We start from the raw sequence: 12335 nt of genomic DNA on the forward strand, positions 1-12335 counted from the left end.
TTTAGAAAGGGGTGTGGCCACATGTAAATGGCGGCGTGGTCATGGGTAAATGGGGGCGTGGTCATGTCTCCTTTCAAAATGTGTACTGGGCTTTTTTTTTTTTTTTATAAGGGGATACTCTTTAGGAGCACTTTAAGTGCGGTTTGGGCAAATTCCTTTAATGTGACGTGCTGCAGCTCAGTCTTATGACATGTGATGGCTGCTGGCTTATTAAATAATGAGTTTATTTTCAATGTTCTGCCTTCAATAACTTATGAATAATCTTTTTTTTTTACATTTTAGATGTAAAAAAAAAATATTCATAATATTGTAGGCAGAAGATTGAAAATAAATGCATTATTTAATATGTAAGCAGCCATCACATGTCATAAGACTGAGCTGCAGCACATCACAAGAATGAAGAAGAGATTTATTTAAAAAAAAGTTTAACCTACAGTATGTGCTCCAGAGTCTAGCCTCTGGTCGCCGCTGGCTGCACCTGATGACCCGGGCCACTGTATTCCACGCTGTGTGCAGTCAGTAACAGTAAGAGATAGCTGAAGCAGCTGCCAGCTATCTCTTCCCACCCGGAGTCCTGTGTCCTGTCCCCTGTGTGCGACGCGTCATGATGTTATGACGCGCCGCGGCCACACGCTGGTCCGGGAGTCCTCAGCCTAAAGCAGCTATCTCTGCTGCACTTCACGTTCCCGGAGTCCTGTGTCCCCTGTAAACGTCATGACATCATGACTCGCCGCACATGCTGGTCCGGGAGTCGGGACATGCAATGCACCCTTGGGAACGGCCGGGTGCTTGGCAAGCCTAGGTGAGTCTGGTGCTTGGCGCACAACTGACAGCCTGGGGGAGTCGGCTAAGGGCACAAAAACCGGTACATTCGGTACAGGTTTTATTTGCCGGTACAGACCGTTAAAAAACGGTACTGTACCGGCAAATCCGGTACAGTTGGAGGGTATGCCATAGGCTTATTTATTTATTAACAGTTTCTTATATAGCGCACACATATTTCACAGCGCTTTACAGAGAATACTTGAACATTCACATCAGTCCCTGCCCCAGTGGAGTTTACAATCTAATCCCTACCACACACACACATTCCAGGGTTAATATTGTTGGAAGCCAATTAACCTACCAGTATATTTTTGGATTGTGGGAGGAAACTGGAGTACCAGGAGGAAACCCACGCAAGTATGGGGAGAATATACAAACTCCACACAGTTAGAGCCATGGTGGGAATCGAACCCATTACCTCAGTGCTGTGAGGCAGTAATGCTAACCATTACACCATCCGTACTGCTCCATGTGGAGTTAGACACGCCCTTTTGGCATTGTGTGACATGCCCCTTACAAAGGCGCTTGGCGCATCCTACTGTAATCTTCCTGACTGTAGTTTTCAACTGGAGGGAATTATGTTGTAACCACAAAGAAAAGTGATCTACATCAGATTCATAGACTTGTTGGTACTTATGTATTATCTGGGCTCCCATGTTAAATGCACCCCATTTTTTCATACCCCTAGTATCCAACTTCGCATGGAGTTGATTTTATATAGTGTGGCGAGAGCAGCGAGCCACCGTGCCCGAAGCGTGGCGAGCGCAGCGAGCCCCGCGAGGGGACGCGGTCTCATAAGAAAAACGGGAGCCCAGATATTACATAAGTACCGACTTGTTAATAGTACCCCTTTTACCAAAAACGCCAGGTCGCATCCAGGTTTTTGATCCCTGCTTCATCCCCCCTGCCGCTTGGAGATTATGTCATCTCCGATCGCCGCCGCCAGGACCCGGAATGCTGCGCTGGGGGCAAGCCCAGCACTAAGGTAATCTGCTGGGCTGCCCCCAGCCCCCGTCCACCCCTTGTCCGGGAGGTGAATGGATGCCGCTCACAGGCATCCATTCACCTCCTCTGCTACTGCTGTCTGCAGGGTGTAGCAGACAGCAGCGCAGGCTGTCTGTGCCCCCCCCCCCCTCCAACCTGCGGACACTGCACCGCGCCCCCCCTCGGGGTGGCCCTTTCGGACCGCACCCGACTCGGCTGAGATGATGCGTAGGGGTTACAATGCCTTTTGTTAAATTTATTGTGGCACAAACACTCTGGGAAACTGTATATAGGAAAGTAGTGTATGGCGGCGGATGCTGGGAGTAGTAGTATAAGAACTGATAGTGTTAGCAATATGGTCGTATCGTTCATTAGACCCCAGCTACTGTATGTGACTGCCAAAACTGGCTTACGCTCTAGAGCAGGCATGTACAACCTGCGGCCTTCTAGCTCCTGTGAAATTACACATCCCAGCATGCCTTGCAATAGTTTTAGCACTCGCTAATAGCAAAACTATGGCAAGGCATGATGGGACTTGTAGTTTCGCAACAGCCGGAGGGCCGCAGGTTGGACATGACCAGGGCCGGACTGGCCATCTGGCACTTCTGGCAAATGCCAGAAGGGCCGATGGCCTTGTGGGCCGATTTCTTGTAAAGACTGCAGCGGTGCAGTAGCACCGCTGATGCCTTCATTGTGCACTGCACCGCCGCGTCCCCCACCCCCGGCGTCATTAGCATATTCACGTCATGTGACGCTGCAGCGTCATGACGTCAGCTGCCGACGCACCGGCGGCAGATACAAGCAGGAAGCCGCCTGCATACAGCATGTGTTCCCGGCACCCTCTCCAGGCAGTCTCCCTCAGCAGGCAGTCACTTGGTGCAGGGGGAGCACTACTGCAGTACCCCCCCCAGCGGTGATCAGCTCCCAGGTCAGTGTAACTATTCCCTTTCCTTGGCACTGTGGGGCATATGTATCTGGCACTGTGGGACATATGTATCTGGCACTGTGGGGCATACTGTATGTATCTGGCACTGTGGGGCATATTTACCTGGCAATGTGGGGCATATTTACCTGGCACTGTGGGGCATATTTACCTGGCACTGTGGGGCATATGTATCTGGCACTGTGGGGCATATGTATCTGGCACTGTGGGGCATATGTATCTGGCACTGTGGGGCATATTTACCTGGCACTGTGGGGCATATGTACCTGGCACTGTGGGGCATATGTATCTGGCACTGTGGGGCATATGTATCTGGCACTGTGGGGCATATTTACCTGGCACTGTGGGGCATATTTACCTGGCACTGTGGGGCATACTGTGTGTATCTGGCACTGTGGGGCATATTTACCTGGCAATGTGGGGCATATTTACCTGGCACTGTGGGGCATATTTACCTGGCACTGTGGGGCAAATGTATCTGGCACTGTGGGGCATATGTATCTGGCACTGTGGGGCATATGTATCTGGCACTGTGGGGCATATGTATCTGGCACTGTGGGGCATATGTATCTGGCACTGAGGGCATATGTATCTGGCACTGTGGGGCATATGTATCTGGCACTGTGGGGCATATGTATCTGGCACTGTGGGACATATGTACCTGGCACTGTGGGGCATATGTATCTGGCACTGTTGGGCATGTGCATCTGGCACTGTTGGGCATGTGTATCTGGCACTGTGGGGCATGTGTATCTGGCAATGTATGATGGGCATTACGGTGTGTTCAATAATGTGTAATGCCTCCTTTTTGTGATGCCACTCCCCCTTTTCATGAGGCCACGCCCCCTTTCTGCGGTGCGGCTAAGCCGCGCAAGGTCCCGCCCACGTCTGGTGGGCCTGTGTGCTCAAAATGCCAGGGCCTATTTTTGGTCCCAGTCCGGCCCTGGACATGACTGCCCTAGAACAGTGGTTCCCAACCCTGGTCCTCAAGTACCCCCAACAGTGCACATTTTCCAGGTCTCCACACAGAATCACAAGTGATATAATTAGCTCCACCTGTGGATCTTTTAAAATGTGTCTGAATAATGAGTGCACCTGCTGGGTGACCTGGAAAACGTGCACTGTTGGGGGTACTTGAGGACCACGGTTGGGAACCACTGCCCTAGAATGTCATGTGCATGATCTAGGGATCCATCGTCTTGGACAGAGATAAAAGAAGAAGATTAAGAAGCATTTAGAGCAGTTTCTGTTGTTTTACAGCTGCGCTAGCATAATGCCGGGAGATGATTGGTTGGTTCTTTGTCAATATCCTCTCTGGGAGAAGCAACCGCAGGCCGCTTTCAGGGGGTGTGGCGGAACAGACTCAACATTAGACCCCGCCCCCAGCCAACTTATACTGTAATTTGGCTTCTAATTGTGGTTTTACCTAACATTTACTGACTACCGGTACTCCGACAAGGGAGCGAGCGCAAAGAAGCCCCGTGCAGGTTCGGTGGCTCATCGGGCATTTAGCAGTCGGGATTCCAATGTCGGTATAGTGACTGTCGGGGGGCATCCGGCTCTTGTTATCATCTTTGTGCTTAATTCAATCTTATCCTCATGTATGTAACCCGAGAATGGGAGGTTTATCAGCTGCATCATTATTTCTCTTTCCTCCACTAGGTGACACTGGAGAGTTACAGTGGGGAATAGAAGGGTGACCACAGGGAGCTTGGGCACCTTAGAATAAATTAACAGTGACTAACTCCTCCCCTTCTACTTCCTCTCCTAGGCAGTCTTAGCATGTGCCCTGCGGGAGCTGGGCGCATTGTTAGCTCACTCTTGGGCTTTTCTAATTTTTTCGGATTTTTAAGATCTACACAGGCAGATAGTCCCTGTCCCTATCTGCCTGCGACGAGGGCGCTGTTGAGGGACTGGTTGCAGCTGCTTGCAGCTTGCCTCCGGAACCTGGCTGACAGAACCACCGTTCCGGGGTCCCCGTCGCCGCTGCATGCAGCGTGCCTCGCGGACCGCAAGCCTCGGCGCGTACAGCAGCTACAAGACAGGGGTAAGTATGCCCCCGGGTCCCTGTTAGCAGGGAACCAGGTGGGATTGCTCTAAAAGCGCATCTCAGTACTTTGAGAGTACAGCGCGGCTCAGTTCTGTGAGAGTACAGCGCGGTCAGACAGGCAGGTAGCACCCTGCTCTACCTGCCTGCAAGGGGACCACTGTACCAGAGAATCCGGTCGCCGCTGCATGCAGCGTGCCTCGCGGACTTCCTTCAGCCACAAGCATGTCAGGGATACGTATACCCTGGCTCCCCACTAGCGGGGTAGCCAGGTAGATGCATTGGCGGTTTATCCAGCTGCAACTATAGCATAATAATAGAGTACAGTATTTTATTTTCTTTGTATACTCTATTATTATGCTATAGTTGCAGCTGGATACCAGCATTAAGATCTCCAAGGGATCCATTTGCACACTTTTGTACAGTTTGTCAGTAAGACCGCTATCCGGAGTGAAAACTTACATTCACTATCCATTTACCTAAGGGTATGTACATTCTCAGTATTGAAAAAGTAACTACTTAATTGTGTATATACTAAATTAGTAATATGGCCTTTCTCCACCACCTAGAAAGTTACCCCTGAGGAAGTCATTTTTTTTTGACGAAACGTGTTGGGTGTTTTTTCCTGATTATATCGATTCGACCAACTGACTGCATACAAGCAAAAATGTTTTTACTTGTCGATATATTTTCTTGATCCTTCTAGTGGTGGATCTCCATAAAATAGTGGCGCGCTCTGTCTTCTATCTTTTTTCTTCTATTCCCCACTTCCCCCGCTAACAGGGGGGACTGACAGAGTGCTGCCCAATCTACTTTATCTAGCGCATTGAAAGGGTACCCCACTCTTTGTTCCATATATATATATATATATATATATATATATATATATATATATATATATATATATATATATATATATAATGTCCAAAATCAATGGCACTCCGGAGGCAGGTATAAGCAAAAGAAAAGCGTGTATTAGGAAACAAGCTTTCGGGGTTTGATCCCCTTCATCAGGATACACTACAGCTGATGAAGGGGATCAAACCCCGAAAGCTTGTTTCCTAATACACGCTTTTCTTTTGCTTATACCTGCCTCCGGAGTGCCATTGATTTTGGACATTGTATTATTTTACTATTGGGCACCGGGGCCCGCTGTACCTGCAAATTCACATTGAGTGCCGGCAGACTTGGAGTTGTTTCGGGGGCCGGACCCCCGTCGTCAGGACAAAATGCAGACAGGGTGAAGTACAGAATAAAGTGCAAGTGCATGGGTATTTATAAGACATGTTAACAAATAGGCGCTAACTTACCCCCTCCCTGTAGCCGTCCCCCACGAGCATCCACGGGCCGGTTTCCGGAGTCCTGCGCACAGCAGTGACGTCACCACGTTCGGCGGCGTCCAGCTGACTGCGCGTCATCACGGCCGTCATCCCGCGGTGACGTGGCTGGGCTGGGAAAGAGATCGCAGCTCACATTAGCATAAATACAAGTATGGTGCTACAGAAGTCATAAAGCAACAAAGGCATCCATACATACACAAAACTTCAGAGGATGCAAGTGAATAAAAAATGCAAAAAAACAAGTGGACATGACCATATTATGACTACATAGTGACATCTAGTGGCTAAAAATGAGAAGACATATATAATAAAAAACAAACATTTAAAAAGGGTATACGTATAAAAAGATAACTGCGTGCGGCCCCGAATTGGAGCCGTACTGGGCAAAAGTCAAAGTGCATATGCTGGGTGAGGTGCAAACCCTATGGCGTGAGTGGTTTAAATGCAGGGAGAAATACTGAGTCCCTGCTGGGTATCTATAATAAGCAAAAACAGCCCTGTGTGGGGTGATGCAGCCAGCATCATTGTATGCGCATAGCACCAGAAGCCAGAAATTGCAACAACAGAATGCCAGCATCTTGTATATTATATGTTATCCTGGTGTGTCACCTGGACACCGATAAGGCTGGGGGACTGGTGTCACACAGTGGGATGACAAGTACCTTTAACAAGGGGGAGAGAAAAGGAAGAAGGAAGACATGATTGTGTGTTAGTGGACCAAAATGGTTACAAAAAATTATGTAGGCCAAGTGTTTCATTAAGGCCTTTAGGGTGTAGTGTGTCCATTTTGTAAATCCACTTGGACTCAAGCTGCAGAAGCTGTTTGGAACGGTTGCCACCACGTATGTGTGCCGGCACGTGGTCTATGATCTTATATTTGATCATTGCCATGTTATGTTTGGCCTTGGCGAAATGCCTGGCCACTGGTTGCTCCCCTGAGCCAGATTGAAGGGCTGCCCGTATGGCACAGCGATGCTGTGCCATACGTACCTTGAAGGCACAATCGGTCTTGCCGATGTAATGTAATCCACATGGACAATAAATGACGTAGATAACAAATATAGTCGTGGACATGAGGGGCCATCTGATTTTAAATTTTTTACCCGTATAGGGATGTGCAACTTCGGTGCAAGCTGTCATGAAGCTGCATGTTGTGCAGCCTAGGCACCGGTAACAGCCCATTCTGGTGGGTCTGATTTGTCTAGAAGGGGTGTCAAAATTTGTAATCTCGGTCTTGACCAATAGGTCCTTCAAGTTTGGGCCACGCTTGTAGCTCGGCATCAGCTTGGTGTCTTTGAACACCGGTAGCTCGGGATCCGAACGCACAATTTCCCACCAGTTTTTTACTCTGCTGGTGGTTTCTCGGCTGGCAGAGCTAAAGTCATTAACCCATGGACTACATGGCTTTCTGACTTTAGGTGTTGCACCTGTGATAAGAGTGGTGCGCTCACACGCCAGAGCCCTGGCCTTGGCTTTAAGTAGGCCCTGTCTGGCGTAGCCTCTGTCCTCGAACTTCTGCTGCATGATGTCCAGTTGGTGATGGGTTTCAGAGTCGGTATCAGTGATCCTGCATACTCTCAAAAACAGTATGGGAGACTCTCCACCGTGTTGCGTGGGTGCGAGCTGTTGTGTCTAAGTATAGTATTGCGATCTGTCGGTTTGACATACGAAGAGGTGTGTGTAAATCCCGAAAATACAAATGTGTAAAAAATAGGTGTATTTCTGCCTACGAATACACCTATTTTTTACGAATCCATTTTGGTACATTTCCCCCGATGTATACATAGTATATATATACACGCTATACTGCTGTTCTGTTCTCAAAGACAACATAAAGCATATATATCACTTGTGGAGCCGATATTTATGGTACAACACGCCCCTGTAATTCTCACATTCATAGAGATCCCACAGCACATCTCCCCCATGTGTTAGAGCCTGACATCTCCGATTTACAAACATGATCATTAGCGATCAGTTTGACCATGTTATTATTGTATACAGAGATCCATATGTAACACACCCGTCCAGATCCCTGTGTCAACACCATACAATTGTCACGCTAGATGCGGTGACATCTCTTCACATCACTTCTTAAACATTGCTCGGGCAGTAGTCCCGTGGCATCTGAAATTTACACTTCAAACTTGCACCATTTTTTAACATTGTTTTACTGTTTTAATGTAGGTTATTTACGTGCCATTTATGTGTTGTTATAGGCAGAAGCCAAACCCGGATCCTGGAGCGGAGGTTGTCATACAGAAGTGAGCGATACGGTGGGGTCATCATAGCAACCCATCTACAACAGAGGGGAGCGTGATGATGCAGTGAGGCTCCGCCCACTGACATCCGCCCGCACCGGAAGCCGCACTGGACGCAACTGGGACGCTCCACGTACGGGAATGGTGAGTATGCACATGCTGTATGTATTTAAATGTTTGCTGTGTCACCCGCACGCGTTGTACACCTTGACAAAGGGGTATCCAGTCCCCGAAACGTCGGTCACCTCCAATAAACACATTGTTAAGCCCACGGAGTGCCGCTGCCTGCTTGGATAATTCCTTAGATAGATAGATAGATACCAGAAAGAACGCCCACTGGGGGAATAAACAGCACTCACCAGTCTGTAGTTCAATGGAGGTACAACCAGGAGGTAATCCAAAGTTTATTTTCTGCAAGTGAGATCTTCTGACGTTTCGGTCCCCGCTGGTACCTTTATCAAGGCAGCCACTGTGTCAAATAGTCGCAACTTAAATCTGTGTGGGAAGGGGGATATATAGCCTTTGAGTATAAAGAAATATAAAAATATATGATACAGCCAGTACAGGATATGGCGGGTGAGCCAGTGACAGGGACTATAGAGAGGTAGGGCAGGGGGAGCAGAGGCGGTCCTGCAGCGATGCATAACCCACAGCAGAGAGAGCCGGCACCGGGAAGGGTGATCCCTGGAGAGGACAAGGGCCTGTGCAGTGCTGTGAGCTGCTGACCTGTAAGGAGCGGGGGCTGCGCAGCTGTGTGACCAGGAATGGCGCCAGGAGAGCCAGGCTCCTCCAAGTCCCCTACTGCTGCCACCTGCCAGAGGGAAGGGAACCGCGCTGCCCCCAGTAGCTGCCAACCACAGGAGGAGCCAGAGAGAACAGAATGATGTGTGCTGCCGATGTGTCCTACATAGTGCCTGCCCGTGGAGGAGCCGAGAGGGTGAAGACTAGAACCTCATGGAAGAAGGTGCTGAGGGGGTAAATTACCTGGGAGCACACCAAGCCGGAGGATTCTCCTGAAAATGCTCCGAAGAAGATAGAGGATGCAGCAAGTGGAGACCAAGGTGCGCAGGCACCGCGGAGGACACCCGCTCTCGAGGAACCAGGACTGGAGGACATGCAAAGGACCCCTAGCTGGAGACCTGTAGAAGCCCCCTCAGTGGTGCGGAGCTGCCCCTAGAGATGCCTGCCCGAAAGTAAGTTAAGAACACGATGTAACATCAAGGACAGGAGCTGCGCAGAGGACAGGTGACAGCCCAGCGGAGGAGAGGATAGAGGAAGATCCCCAGCCTGATAGAAGCCGGGGGTGGAAGCAGAGGCCGACCCTGAACAGCACGACAGGCGGAGCAGAGGACGACCCAGCACCTCCTGCTGCAGGAGCCGAGGACACCACCGCATCTCGCCCCCGGCCTGCTGTCTCCATAGGGTCAGAGGTATAAGCAGAGCCTGTGGCTGGTTTTAGGGGGGGGGTCGTTTAGAATATATTTTTTTTATTGTTAATATTGTGTGCCATATTGCGGGAACCATGAGGGTGACTGTGAGGGGCCATGCAAACTGGAGGTGGTGGAGACCAGGCATGCAGGGAGATCGAGGAGCAGACTGGACAGCGGGAGCTGGGACCCTGCGCTGCTGCAGCAGCAGAGATCTAGCGCTATGAGAAGGAGGAAGAAGCCAGGTACCGACTGAGGGAGAGGAGCAGACCTGGCGCTGGAGAGTGGGTGCTGGGGACCCCGCGTTGCTGCACAGATCCGGAGCCATGAGCAGGCGGAAGAGACCAGGTACCCGCAGAGGAAGAGGGGGAGACCCGGCACTGGAGAGAGGGAGCTGGGGACCCCGCGTTGCTGCTGCAGATATCAGGCGCCAAGAGCTGGAGGAAGACACTAGGCTATGAGGGGCCGTTCAAGTCAAAATTACAACTTCCTGACTATGACATATCACGATCTGAATATAGTGTATGGCGAGCTGAATATAGTGTATGACGAGTTGAATATGACATATAACGAGCTGAGTATGACATATAACGAGTTGGATATAATGTATGACGAGCTGGATATGGTGTATAACGAGTTGGCTATGAATATGACCAGCTGAGAGAGAGAGAAACGTATATGTAGCTTGTAAAAATCCCCCCAATAACGAGCTGAATATGACGAGCTGAATATGACGATTGCGTTTTATTTATTTATTTTTTAAGAGGCCCGGACACTGTATATACTAATAGAGCTGGGCTGCCTGCTAGATAGGCTGTATGCCCGCCCTTGTCTGTGAGGATTGGACACATGTACACATGACCTGTGATTGACAGAGGAGCCGATACGCGTGTGCCGCCTCCCAGCTGCCCCGTCTTCCAGATCACAGGACAGTGGACGCGTACTTCCGGGAGCTGCGCCGCCTGGACCACAGGAGGAGACTGGTCAGCCCTGCAGCGCTGCCCTGGTGTGGACCGTCTGGTGGTGAGTACAGTCAGACTGCTGCATGATGTCGCCGGCTACCCCCGCTGCCACCATGTCCTGACTGTGTCTCCTTCCTCCACCCTCCCACGCTGCTGCCTCGGCCTCCCGTTTACTGCTGCGCCAGCCGCCCTCCTCCATTTCTACATACAGTATAAGGGTGACATTTTGATGGCTTACAATTTAAGGGGCTCTTGTGATGAAAGACAGTGTGGGGCTGGTGCGATGGTGACAGTGTGGGGCTGTTGCAATGGGGAGACTACAGTGCGGGCTGGAGCAATGGGGAGACTACAGTGTGGAGCAGGTGCAATGGGGAGACTACAGTGTGGGGCTGGTGTGATGGGGACAGTGTGGGGCTCGTGTGATGGGAGACTACAGTGTGGGGCTGGTGTGATGGGAGACTACAGTGTGGGTCTGGTGTGATGGGAGACTACAGTGTGGGGCTGGTGCGATGGGGACAGTGTGGGGTAGGTGCAATGGGGTTAGGTTTTTTTTCCTTGAAATGCCGCCTGCCACCGCTGGGAATAAAGAATAATCCGCGTGGCATTATGTGAATTTTGGCTCAATCCGCGTGGCATTATGTGAATTTTGGCTCAATACGTTTGGCATAATGTGTAAGGGGCAAGTATAATGGGGTCTATTATTTTGTTGCAGAATGTGTAGAAGTGGTATATGGTGTGGAACACTACACAAGGCCAATTTTGAGTGTCCACACCCTCTTTTCCTGAGCGCTCGCGCACAAATGTGTTGACACTATTGACACCAAGGTGGGCCTGTGTACTTTAAATGCCAGGACCTATTTTTAATCCCATTCCCGCCCTTTATTTGCTCTCTGAGCGTGCACACTGGCACCATCTCTTTGCAAGTTTTTGAACAGGATTCTCCTAAACTCACTATGCCGCTATTTTTACATACTGTTGTAGACCAGCATTTTTTTTTTTTTTTTAAATATGGATGTTTTCCTCTTCCCTCCCCTTCAGGATGCTACTAAAACCTTGCTGCCACTGAGGACCCCCAGGACGTTGCTCAGGACACCGCCCAACATAGACGGGAAGGATACAGGCGGGGAGACAGCTGCCCCAACTCCGCCCCCAGGGCGCTACGGCAGAGAACACAGCCCAACGCTGCTGGGAACGACGCTGAGGAGGAGAGAGGTGCCCTATCCGACAGATGCTGCAGTACCCCCACCTGCGACCGATTCTATGTGAGTGCACTCTTCGGTCACGACTGGCGAAGAGTATGTCTTGGGGGGGGGGGAGCGAGGGAGGGGAGAGGAGGTGCAAGATTAATCTGCTTTGGGCTAAGGGAAGAGATGTGGCATGATGCTAGGTGGTGGGTTGTGATTACATGTAATGGGCATTAAGGGGTTTAGCAGTGGTGTCAAACTCATGGCCCTCCAGCTGTTGTGGAACTACACTTCCCAGCATGCCCTGCCACAGATTTTAGCGATCCATTATATAAAATCTGTGGCAGGGCATGTAGGGATGT

General features: G+C 50.2%; 2 long non-coding RNA genes across 2 annotated transcripts in view; one reads left to right on the forward strand and one right to left on the reverse strand.

Moving 5' to 3' along the window:
* Window positions 1-12029, forward strand: part of LOC146056311 (uncharacterized) — a 488478-nt gene extending 476449 nt beyond the window's left edge. Inside the window, exons 3-4 of the long non-coding RNA XR_014469129.1 lie at window positions 10592-10850; window positions 11828-12029. This is a non-coding gene — a long non-coding RNA (uncharacterized LOC146056311). The remainder of the gene's footprint in view (window positions 1-10591; window positions 10851-11827) is intronic.
* LOC146056312 (uncharacterized) overlaps window positions 1-12335 on the reverse strand; it is a 110408-nt gene that overhangs the window by 10276 nt on the left and 87797 nt on the right. The window lies entirely within an intron of this gene.

The sequence above is a fragment of the Crinia signifera genome, unplaced genomic scaffold (assembly GCF_055691185.1).
Source record: "Crinia signifera unplaced genomic scaffold, ASM5569118v1 HAP2_SCAFFOLD_79, whole genome shotgun sequence".
In the NCBI taxonomy this organism is placed as follows: domain Eukaryota; kingdom Metazoa; phylum Chordata; class Amphibia; order Anura; family Myobatrachidae; genus Crinia; species Crinia signifera.